This window comes from Syngnathus scovelli, unplaced genomic scaffold (assembly GCF_024217435.2).
Source record: "Syngnathus scovelli strain Florida unplaced genomic scaffold, RoL_Ssco_1.2 HiC_scaffold_55, whole genome shotgun sequence".
Classification (NCBI taxonomy): domain Eukaryota; kingdom Metazoa; phylum Chordata; class Actinopteri; order Syngnathiformes; family Syngnathidae; genus Syngnathus; species Syngnathus scovelli.
The window spans coordinates 150,001-162,500 of record NW_026061636.1 but is presented as its reverse complement, the minus strand read 5'-3'; positions in this window follow the sequence as shown (position 1 = coordinate 162,500).

Sequence of the window (12,500 nt, the reverse complement as noted above, 5' to 3'; positions counted from 1 at the left end):
GCCCGGTCACGCGATGCGGCCAGGATGCGGAGTTTTGCCGGCGCTGGGGGGATCCGGAAGGACGAAGGGGCGACGGTGGCGGTCACAGCTCGTCGCCTCCGTGACCCAGACGGGACTGTGCGCACCCCGAGTCAGACTCGGTTCGGCGCGGCCCGCTGCGGCCGGCTGGCGAGGTGAGATGTGGGCCATTGCCGCGCTCCCGACGAACCGTTCCGGGGGGCTGGTGACGTCGCGCGTTCGGCGCTGATGCTGCGACCGGGAGGGAAGCTGCGCCCCGTCCGAGTCAGACTCGGTCGTTGCGGCCCCCCCGAGCCCGCACGCCTCACGCGGAGGGGTCATACGCCCCGGCGGCCACGATAGACGCCTCCCGCTTCGCGGTGGTCGGGAAGGCGTGTGCGGATATGTGCGGAGGTTGGGACTCGGGCTTGGTCTTTGAGAAATCGGTTTCGCGGTCGACCGGCGCGGCCGGCGGACGCCCACGTGGCGTGCCGCAAGTCGGATCGCGCGCTCGGCCTCCGTGGATGGCCTCTGGGTGAGGTTGAGCCGGGGCGTCTCGGTTTCGCTGCCGTACGGTTCGCGCTAGGCCTGCGCGGGCGGCGCGGGGCGCGCGCTCGCGCGGCGGCCGTAGCGCTGGAGTGCGACCCGCAAGTGGGGAGGAACCGTCCACCCAACGCCGGCGGTAGCCGGGGCCGGTGGGGGCCCTACCAAGGCGGGTCATGGGCGCATGTCGGTCAGGTTATAAGAGTGTTTTTTTCGCTCCGGGCTAGAGCCGGGTGAGGTCGTCTCGAACCACGTGCCTGAAGGCCGCCTCGCGCCGGATTCGGCCCCGCTCATTCGTCGGAGTGACCGCCCGACGCGGGCATCGCTAGATTAGCCGTGGCCCCGATCCTTCCCCATCGACAGCCTTTCGCCCCCTTCGCTCCGGCCTCTGAGGCGGCCGGTACCCCTTTCTTGGATGAGACAGAACCCTTGACGGGCCGTTCGCAGATTTTTGCCCGGGCTTTGTTTACCGAGGCGGCCGGTACCTCCGTCTGCCTTGGATGGACCGCATCCGCAGATTTTCGTCCGGCCTTAGCTTAAGGAGACGGCCGTTGCCTCCGATCCTCCGGGCTAGAGCCGGGTGAGGTCGTCTCGAACCACGTGCCTGAAGGCCGCCTCGCGCCGGATTCGGCCCCGCTCATTCGTCGGAGTGACCGCCCGACGCGGGCATCGCTAGATTAGCCGTGGCCCTGATCCTTCCCCATCGACAGCCTTTCGCCCCCTTCGCTCCGGCCTCTGAGGCGGCCGGTACCCCTTTCTTGGATGAGACAGAACCCTTGACGGGCCGTTCGCAGATTTTTGCCCGGCCTGTGTTTAAGGAGGCGGCCGGTACCTCCCTCCTTGGATGACCAACAACCCTTGACCGGCCATTCGCAGATTTTTGCCCGGCCTGTGTTTAAGGAGGCGGCCGGTACCTCCCTCCTTGGATGACCTTCTACCCTTGACGGGCCATTCGCAGATTTTTGCCCGGCCTGTGTTTAAGGAGGCGGCCGGTACCTCCCTCCTTGGATGACCTTCTACCCTTGACGGGCCATTCGCAGATTTTTGCCCGGCCTGTGTTTAAGGAGGCGGCCGGTACCTCCCTCCTTGGATGACCTTCTACCCTTGACGGGCCATTCGCAGATTTTTGCCCGGCCTGTGTTTAAGGAGGCGGCCGGTACCTCCCTCCTTGGATGACCTTCTACCCTTGACGGGCCATTCGCAGATTTTTGCCCGGCCTGTGTTTAAGGAGGCGGCCGGTACCTCCCTCCTTGGATGACCCACTACCCTTGACGGGCCCATTCGCAGATTTTTGCCCGGCCTGTGTTTAGGGAGGCGACCGGTCCTCCGTAGCTTGATCGGATTTCCCTTCCGGCCTGTGTTTAAGGAGGCGGCCGGTCCTCCGTAGCTTGATCGGATTTCCCTTCCAGCCTGTGTTTAAGGAGGCGGCTGGTCCTCCCCGGTCGGTTGCCAAGCGACCGGGACCCGCAAGTGGGCAGGAACCGTCCACCCAACGCCGGCGAGCCGGGGCCGGTGGGGGCCCTACCAAGGCGGGTCTAACTTCAGGCGGTGCAAACGGGGGAGGGGGGTAAGGACGGCTGCCGGGAGCAGACAGCCGTCCCCGGGAGGGGGTAGTAGCTTCGCGGCGGCCGCCGGGAGCAGACGGCCGTCCGCGCATTCTGCCAATGCCTGTAGGACTTTGAATATTTCACAGCCGTGCTGTGGCACTTAGAAAGTTTTTCAGAGACGTGGCACTTAGAAAGTTTTTTCAGAGATGTGGCACTTAGAAAGTTTTTCAGAGATGTGGCACTTAGAAAGTTTTTGAGAGATGTGGCACTTAGAAATTTTTTGAGAGATGTGGCACTTTGAAAATTTTTGAGAAATGTGGCACTTAGAAAATTTTCTCTCTCTCTCTGGAAGTGCCGTGCCTTCTTCAGTTCTGCTATCCGAGCAGGGGACGCTTGCTGGCGGCCGTTACCAGCGCTCGGACCAGGCCCAATTGATTTGCATGGAAAACAATTGCGTCCCCCATGCTCGTTCTGACTATATTTTGCGAAAGGGGGGTAAAGTGATGAGTACACTAAGTGGGGGGACCAACCCATGTACTCTAGAAAAAGTACATGGGTTGACAAAAGACCAGTTCGTACTGCACCCCTGGTACCCAAACCCCTGGTACCTTTAGGCACTTAGAAAAATTTCGCCCAAATTTGGAGGTCGCTCCAGGGGAAGAGGCCGAATTTTCGCCTATTACGGCCGACCGCGGGAACCAGCCGAGGCGGACGCTTTTCGGCGCAAGAGCCGTTGGCACTTAGAAAATATTCGCTAAACTTCAAAGGACCTCCAGGGGAAGAGGCCGAATTGTCACTTTTTCTGGCCGACATCGGGAACCAGCCGAGTCGGACTCTTTACGGCGGAGCAGCCGTTGGCACTTAGAAAATATTCGCCAAACTCGGCCGGACTTCCAGGGGAAGAGGCCGAATTGTCACTTGTTCTGCCCGACATCGGGAACCAGCCGAGTCGGACACTTTAAGGCGGAGCAGCCGTTGGCACTTAGAAAATATTCGCCAAACTTGAACGGACCTCCAGGGGAAGAGGCCGAATTTTCACCTGTTCTGGCCGACATCGGGAACCAGCCGAGTCGGACTCTTTAAGGCGGAGCAGCCGTTGGCACTTAGAAAATATTCGTTAAACTTGAAAGGACCTCCAGGGGAAGAGGCCGAATTGTCACTTGTTCTGGCCGACATCGGGAACCAGCCGAGTCGGACGCTTTAAGGCGGAGCAGCCGTTGGCACTTAGAAAATATTCGTTAAACTTGAAAAGACCTCCAGGGGAAGAGGCCGAATTGTCACTTGTTCTGGCCGACATCGGGAACCAGCCGAGTCGGGCCCTTTAAGGCTGAGCAGCCGTTGGCACTTAGGAAATATTTGCCTTAACTCGGCCGGACTTCCAGGGGAAGAGGCCGGATTTTCACTTGTTCTGGCCGACATCGGGAACCAGCCGAGTCGGACGCTTTAAGGCGGAGCAGCCGTTGGCACTTAGAAAATATTCCCCAAACTTGAACGGACCTCCAGGGGAAGAGGCCGAATTTTCACTTGTTCTGGCCGACATCGGGAACCAGCCGAGTCGGACTCTTTACGGCGGAACAGCCGTTGGCACTTGGGAAATATTCGCCGAACTCGGCCGGACTTCCAGGGGAAGAGGCCAATTTTTCACTTGTTCTGGACGACATCGGGAACCAGCCGAGTCGGACCCTTTACGGCGGAACAGCCGTTGGCACTTAGGAAATATTTGCCTTAACTCGGCCGGACTTCCAGGGGAAGAGGCCGGATTTTCACTTGTTCTGGCCGACATCGGGAACCAGCCCAGTCGGACTCTTTACGGCGGAGCAGCCGTTGGCACTTAGGAACTATTCGCCGAACTCGGCCGGACTTCCAGGGGAAGAGGCCGATTTTTCACTTGTTCTGGCCGACATCGGGAACCAGCCGAGTCGGACCCTTTACGGCGGAACAGCCGTTGGCACTTAGGAAATATTTGCCTTAACTCGGCCGGACTTCCAGGGGAAGAGGCCGGATTTTCACTTGTTCTGGCCGACATCGGGAACCAGCCGAGTCGGACCCTTTACGGCGGAACAGCCGTTGGCACTTGGGAAATATTTGCCTTAACTCGGCCGGACTTCCAGGGGAAGAGGCCGGATTTTCACTTGTTCTGGCCGACATCGGGAACCAGCCGAGTCGGACACTTTACGGCTGAGCAGCCGTTGGCACTTAGGAAATATTTGCCTTAACTCGGCCGGACTTCCAGGGGAAGAGGCCGGATTTTCACTTGTTCTGGCCGACATCGGGAACCAGCCGAGTCGGACACTTTAAGGCTGAGCAGCCGTTGGCACTTAGGAAATATTTGCCTTAACTCGGCCGGACTTCCAGGGGAAGAGGCCGGATTTTCACTTGTTCTGGCCGACATCGGGAACCAGCCGAGTCGGACACTTTAAGGCTGAGCAGCCGTTGGCACTTAGGAAATATTTGCCTTAACTCGGCCGGACTTCCAGGGGAAGAGGCCGGATTTTCACTTGTTCTGGCCGACATCGGGAACCAGCCGAGTCGGACACTTTAAGGCTGAGCAGCCGTTGGCACTTAGGAAATATTTGCCTTAACTCGGCCGGACTTCCAGGGGAAGAGGCCGATTTTTCACTTGTTCTGGCCGACATCGGGAACCAGCCGAGTCGGACGCTTTACGGCGGAGCAGCCGTTGGCACTTAGGAAATATTCGTTAATCTTGAACGGACCTCCAGGGGAAGAGGCCGAATTTTCACTTGTTCTGGCCGACATCGGGAACCAGCCGAGTCGGACGCTTTACGGCGGAGCAGCCGTTGGCACTTAGGAAATATTCGTTAATCTTGAACGGACCTCCAGGGGAAGAGGCCGAATTTTCACTTGTTCTGGCCGACATCGGGAACCAGCCGAGTCGGACACTTTACGGCGGAGCAGCCGTTGGCACTTAGGAAATATTCGCCAAAATGTTCCGGACCTCCAGGGGAAGAGGCCAAATTTTCACTTGTTCTGGCCGACCGGGTGAACCGGCCGAGGCGGACACTTTACGGCGGAGCAGCCGTTGGCACTTAGGAAATATTCGCCAAAATGTTCCGGACCTCCAGGGGAAGAGGCCGAATTTTCACTTGTTCTGGCCGACCAAGGGAACCAGCCGAGGCGGACACTTTACGGCGGAGCAGCCGTTGGCACTTAGAAATTATTCAGACTTCCATAAACACACATCGGCCTTTTGCCGTCACTGCCCGGGATGGGCACCGTGGTAGCTCGGACAGTTCGTGTGACAGCTTCCGCTGGCACTTAGACAATTTTTAAAATGAAAATAAACAGTTCTGCACATACGTGCCGACTATATTTTGCGAAAGGGGGGTAAAGTGATGAGTACACTAAGTGGGGGGACCAAGTACATAAAGCCCACCCCTGGTACCTCAGAGAGGCCGAATTGACACATTTTGTGTCCGACCGCGGGAACCAGCCGAGGCGGACGCTTTTCGGCGCAAGAGCCGTTGGCACTTAGAAAATATTCGTTAATCTTGAACGGACCTCCAGGGGAAGAGGCCGAATTTTCACTTGTTCTGGCCGACATCAGGAACCAGCCCAGGCGGACGCTTTTCGGCGCAAGAGCCGTTGGCACTTAGAAGATATTCGTTAATCTTGAACGGACCTCCAGGGGAAGAGGCCGAATGTTCACTTGTTCTGGCCGACATCGGGAACCAGCCGAGTCGGACGCTTTACGGCGGAGCAGCCGTTGGCACTTAGAAAATATTCGTTAATCTTGAACGGACCTCCAGGGGAAGAGGCCGAATTTTCACTTGTTCTGGCCGACATCGGGAACCAGCCGAGTCGGACGCTTTACGGCGGAGCAGCCGTTGGCACTTTGAAAATATTCGTTAAACTTCAACTGACCTCCAGGGGAAGAGGCCGAGTTTCCACTTGTTCTGGCCGACATCGGGAACCAGCCGAGTCGGACACCTTACGGCGGAAGAGCCGATGGCACTTAGAAAATATTCGTTAAACTTGAACGGACCTCCAGGGGAAGAGGCCGAATTTTCGCTTGTTCAGGCCGACCGGAGGAACCGGCCGAGTCGGACACCTTACGGCGGAAGAGCCGATGGCACTTAGAAAATATTCGTTAAACTTGACAGGACCTCCAGGGGAAGAGGCCGAATTTTCGCTCGTTCAGGCCGACCGGAGGAACCGGCCGAGACGGACACCTTACGGCGGAAGAGCCGATGGCACTTAGAAAATATTCGTTAAACTTGACAGGACCTCCAGGGGAAGAGGCCGAATTTTCGCTCGTTCGGGCCGACCGGAGGAACCGGCCGGGTCGGACACCTTACGGCGGAAGAGCCGTTCGCACTTAGAAAATATTCGTTAAACTTGACAGGACCTCCAGGGGAAGAGGCCGAATTTTCGCTTGTTCAGGCCGACCGGAGGAACCGGCCGAGTCGGACACCTTACGGCGGAAGAGCCGATGGCACTTAGAAAATATTCGTTAAACTTGACAGGACCTCCAGGGGAAGAGGCCGAATTTTCGCTCGTTCAGGCCGACCGGAGGAACCGGCCGAGTCGGACACCTTACGGCGGAAGAGCCGATGGCACTTAGAAAATATTCGTTAAACTTGACAGGACCTCCAGGGGAAGAGGCCGAATTTTCGCTCGTTCAGGCCGACCGGAGGAACCGGCCGAGTCGGACACCTTACGGCGGAAGAGCCGATGGCACTTAGAAAATATTCGTTAAACTTGACAGGACCTCCAGGGGAAGAGGCCGAATTTTCGCTCGTTCAGGCCGACCGGAGGAACCGGCCGAGTCGGACACCTTACGGCGGAAGAGCCGATGGCACTTAGAAAATATTCGTTAAACTTGACAGGACCTCCAGGGGAAGAGGCCGAATTTTCGCTCGTTCAGGCCGACCGGAGGAACCGGCCGAGTCGGACACATTACGGCGGAAGAGCCGATGGCACTTAGAAAATATTCGCAGAAGTTGGCCGGACTTCCAGAGCGAGAGGCCGAATTGTCACATTATTTGGCCGACTAGGGGAACCGGCCGAGTCGGACACCTTACGGCGGAAGAGCCGATGGCACTTAGAAAATATTCGTTAAACTTGACAGGACCTCCAGGGGAAGAGGCCGAATTTTCGCTCGTTCAGGCCGACCGGAGGAACCAGCCGGGTCGGACACGTTACGGCGGAAGAGCCGTTCGCACTTAGAAAATATTCGTTAAACTTCACAGGACCTCCAGGGGAAGAGGCCGAATTTTCGCTCGTTCGGGCCGACCGGAGGAACCGGCCGGGTCGGACACGTTACGGCGCAACAGCCGTTGGCACTTTGAAAATATTCGCCAAAATGTTCCGGACCTCCAGGGGAAGAGGCCGAATTTTCGCTCGTTCGGGCCGACCGGAGGAACCAGCCGGGTCGGACACGTTACGGCGCAACAGCCGTTCGCACTTAGAAAATATTCGCCAAAGTCGTCCGGACCTCCAGGGGAAGAGGCCGAATTTTCGCTCGTTCGGGCCGACCGGAGGAACCAGCCGGGTCGGACACGTTACGGCGATACAGCCGTTGGCACTTTGAAAATATTCGCCAAAATGTTCCGGACCTCCAGGGGAAGAGGCCGAATTTTCGCTCGTTCGGGCCGACCGAAGGAACCAGCCGGGTAGGACACTTTACGGCGGAACGGCCGTTGGCACTTTGAAAATATTCGCCAAAATGTTCCGGACCTCCAGGGGAAGAGGCCGAATTTTCGCTCGTTCGGGCCGACCGGAGGAACCGGCCGGGTCGGACACGTTACGGCGCAACAGCCGTTGGCACTTTGAAAATATTCGCCAAAATGTTCCGGACCTCCAGGGGAAGAGGCCGAATTTTCGCTCGTTCGGGCCGACCGGAGGAACCAGCCGGGTCGGACACGTTACGGCGGAACAGCCGTTGGCACTTTGAAAATATTCGCCAAATGTTCCGGACCTCCAGGGGAAGAGGCCGAATTTTCGCTCGTTCGGGCCGACCGGGAGAACCAGCCGAGGCGGACACTTTACGGCGGTTGAGCCGTTGGCACTTAGAAATTATTCAGACTTCCATCAAACACACATCGGCCTTTTGCCGTCACTGCCCGGGATGGGCACCGTGGTAGCTCGGACAGTTCGTGTGACAGCTTCCGCTGGCACTTAGAAAATTTTTAAAATGAAAATAAACAGTTCTGCACATACGTGCCGACTATATTTTGCGAAAGGGGGGTAAAGTGATGAGTACACTAACTGGGGGGACCAAGTACATAAAGCCTACCCCTGGTACCTCAGAGAGGCCGAATTTTCGAATTCTGAGGCCGAGCTGGGGAACCAGACGAGGCGGACACTTTTCCGAGCGAGAGCCGATGGCACTTAGAAAATTTTCGGCTAAGTCGGCAGGACTTCCAGAGCGAGAGGCCGAATATTCGTCATCTGTGGCCGACCGGGGAACCAGCGAAGGCGGATAGGCGGTCACGGAGGTCCCGCCGGCTGGTCCGCGGGCCAATTTGGGTCCCGTAATTTAGCGGTCGCGGTCCGGAATCCACGCCGAGGGGGGAACCAGCGGAGGCGGATAGGCGGTCACGGAGGTCCCGCCGGCTGGTCCGCGGGCCAATTGGGGTCCCGTAAGTTAGCGGTCGCGGCCCGGAATTCGCGCCGGCCGGGGAACCAGCGCAGGCGGATAGGCGGTCACGGAGGTCCCGCCGGCTGGTCCGCGGGCCAATCGGGGTCCCGTAAGTTAGCGGTCGCGGCCCGGAATTCGCGCCGGCCGGGGAACCAGCGCAGGCGGATAGGCGGTCACGGAGGTCCCGCCGGCTGGTCCGCGGGCCAATCGGGGTCCCGTAAGTTAGCGGTCGCGGCCCGGAATTCGCGCCGGCCGGGGAACCAGCGCAGGCGGATAGGCGGTCACGGAGGTCCCGCCGGCTGGTCCGCGGGCCAATCGGGGTCCCGTAAGTTAGCGGTCGCGGCCCGGAATTCGCGCCGGCCCGCAGCCACCGCCAGGCGGATAGGCTGTCACGGAGGTCCCGCCGGCCGGTCCGCGGGGGGAACTGCGCCCTCTGGCGGACACGCCATTGTAAATGAATGGGGTTTGGCACTTAGTGCATTTTTCGCCGAAGCCGACGAGCGCTCCGGGCGAGGAGGCCGGATTCTCGCCATCCGTGGCCGGCCGGGGAACCGGCCAAGGCGGATAGGCGGTCACGGGGGTCCCGCCGGCTGGTCCGCGGGCCAATTGGGGTCCCGTAAGTTAGCGGTCGCGGCCCGGAATCCGCGCCGGCCAGCAGCCACCGGGAGGCGGGTAGGCTGTCACGGAGGTCCCGCCGGCTGGTCCGCGGGCCATTTAGGGTCCCGTAGGTGAGCGGTCGCGGCCCGGAATCCAGGCCGGCCAGGAGGCACCGCCAGGCGGATAGGCGGTCACGGAGGTCCCGCCAGCTGGTCCGCGGGCCATTTATGGTCCCGTAAGTTAGCGGTCGCGGCCCGGAATCCACGCCGGCCAGGAGGCACCGGCAGGCGGATGGGCTTTCACGGAGGTCCCGCCAGCTGGTCCGCGGGCCAATTAGGGTCCCGTAAGTTAGCGGTCGCGGCCCGGAATCCGCGCCGGCCAGCAGCCACCGCCAGGCGGGTAGGCTGTCACGGAGGTCCCGCCAGCTGGTCCGCGGGCCAATTAGGGTCCCGTAAGTTAGCGGTCGCGGCCCGGAATCCGCGCCGGCCAGCAGCCACCGCCAGGCGGGTAGGCTGTCACGGAGGTCCCGCCGGCCGGTCCGCGGGCCAATCAGGGTCCCGTAAGTGAGCGGTCGCGGCCCGGAATGCACGCCGGCCAGGAGGCACCGCCAGGCGGATAGGCGGTCACGGAGGTCCCGGCGGCCGGTCCGCTGGCCAATTACCTCCAGCCGAGCGGATATGAACTTTATTAGCACCTTCTACGAGATGGCGGAGCCTTATTCGACAACCAGCACCTCGGCTTAGCATTTTCCACGGCCCGCTGATCTTCCAGAAGACGTCCAGCCGGTTTCCTCCTCACATTTTAAGCCGGCCGAGGCTTCCGGCACCCCGGCTAAGCTTTCTCCACGGCCCGCTGAGCTTCCAGAAGACCTCCAGCCGGTTCTCCCGGTGCTTTCCTCCTCACGTTTTAAGCCGGCCGAGGCTTCCGGCACCCCGGCTGAGCTTTTTCCCACGTCCCGCTGAGTTTCCAGGGGACCTCCGGCCGGTTCTCCGCGCGCTTTCCTCCTCACTTTTAAGCCGGCCGAGGCTCCCGGCACCCCGGCCAAGCGTTTCCCACGGCCCGCTGAGCTTCCAGGGGACCTCCGGCCGGTTCTCCGCGCGCCCCCCTCCTAACTCGACGCCCGAGGAGGCTCCCGGCACCCCGGCTAAGCGATTTGAACGGCCCGCTGATCTCCCGGAGGTCGCAACGGGGAATTGCCTCCCTCTCGCGGACACGGCGCGTAAATGCACCGCCTCTCGCACTTGGCGCACACTCACTGGCATCGCTACGCCTCCCGTGGCACTTTAAGCGACCGGGACCACCGCGAGCGCGGGCGATGACTAAGAGGCTCCCCGGCCGGCCTCGCGGAGCTCCGACGCTCCCCCGCCGGACTTCCGGCGGCCGGCCGGAGCCTCGGCACGGCTGCCGCACTCCCTAATAACACCCCGCGGACCCCCGCGAGCCGAACGCTCGCTGCCGCGGGCGACCCCTGCCAAGGCGGACGCGTGACGGCGCGGGAGCCCTCGGCACTATATCACGGTCACGTATGTAGTCAAATCGTGTAAAATCACCGTTAGTTTATTCATAATATAGGTAATAATTAAATAAATATTAACATCGCGTATATTATTAATAAACACATGTATGTATTTATTTAATAATTAAATAAATATTAACATCGCGTATAATCATGCGCAATACTTCGTGGCCGACCGGGGAACCGGCGAAGGCGGACGCATCGCGGCGCGAGAGCCGTTGGCACTTTGGAAAAAAAATAAATAAATAAATAAATAATAATTCGCCGACCGGGCTCCGGGGGAAGAGGCCGGCTTTTCGCCGTTCGCGGCCGACCGGGGAACCGGCGAAGGCGGACGCGCTCTCTAACGAGCCCCGCCGGCCGGAGGAAGTGCGCCCTCTGGCGGACACGCCGTTGTAAATGAATGGGGTTTGGCACTTGGTGCATTTTTCGCCCAAGTCGAAGCGCGCTCCGGGCGAGGAGGCCGGATTCTCGCCACCCGTGGCCGGCCGGGGAACCGGCCAAGGCGGACGCGCTCTCTAACGAGCCCCGCCGGCCGGAGGAAGTGCGCCCTCTGGCGGACACGCCGTTGTAAATGAATGGGGTTTGGCACTTGGTGCATTTTTCGCCCAAGTCGAAGCGCGCTCCGGGCGAGGAGGCCGGATTCTCGCCACCCGTGGCCGGCCGGGGAACCGGCCAAGGCGGACGCGGTCTCTAACGAGCCCCGCCGGCCGGAGGAAGTGCGCCCTCTGGCGGACACGCCGTTGTAAATGAATGGGGTTTGGCACTTGGTGCATTTTTCGCCCAAGTCGAAGCGCGCTCCGGGCGAGGAGGCCGGATTCTCGCCACCCGTGGCCGGCCGGGGAACCGGCCAAGGCGGACGCGCTCTCTAACGAGCCCCGCCGGCCGGAGGAAGTGCGCCCTCTGGCGGACACGCCGTTGTAAATGAATGGGGTTTGGCACTTGGTGCATTTTTCGCCCAAGTCGAAGCGCGCTCCGGGCGAGGAGGCCGGATTCTCGCCACCCGTGGCCGGCCGGGGAACCGGCCAAGGCGGACGCGGTCTCTAACGAGCCCCGCCGGCCGGAGGAAGTGCGCCCTCTGGCGGACACGCCGTTGTAAATGAATGGGGTTTGGCACTTGGTGCATTTTTCGCCCAAGTCGAAGCGCGCTCCGGGCGAGGAGGCCGGATTCTCGCCACCCGTGGCCGGCCGGGGAACCGGCGAAGGCGGATAGGCTTTCACGGAGGATCCGCCGGCTGGTCCGCGGGCCGATTAGGGTCCCGCGAGTGAGCGGTGGCGGTCCGGAATCCAGGCCGGCCAGGAGGCACCGCCAGGCGGATAGGCTTTCACGGAGGTCCCGCCGGCTGGTCCGCGGGCCGATTAGGGTCCCGCGAGTGAGCGGTGGCGGTCCGGAATCCAGGCCGGCCCGGAGCCACCGCCAGGCGGATAGGCTTTCACGGAGGAGCCGCCGGCTGGTCCGCGGGCCGTTTAGGGTCCCGTAAGTTAGCGGTCGCGGTCCGGAATCCAGGCCGTCCAGGAGGCACCGCCAGGCGGATAGGCTTTCACGGAGGTCCCGCCGGCTGGTCCGCGGGCCGATTAGGGTCCCGCGAGTGAGCGGTGGCGGTCCGGAATCCAGGCCGGCCCGGAGCCACCGCCAGGCGGATAGGCTTTCACGGAGGAGCCGCCGGCTGGTCCGCGGGCCGTTTAGGGTCCCGTAAGT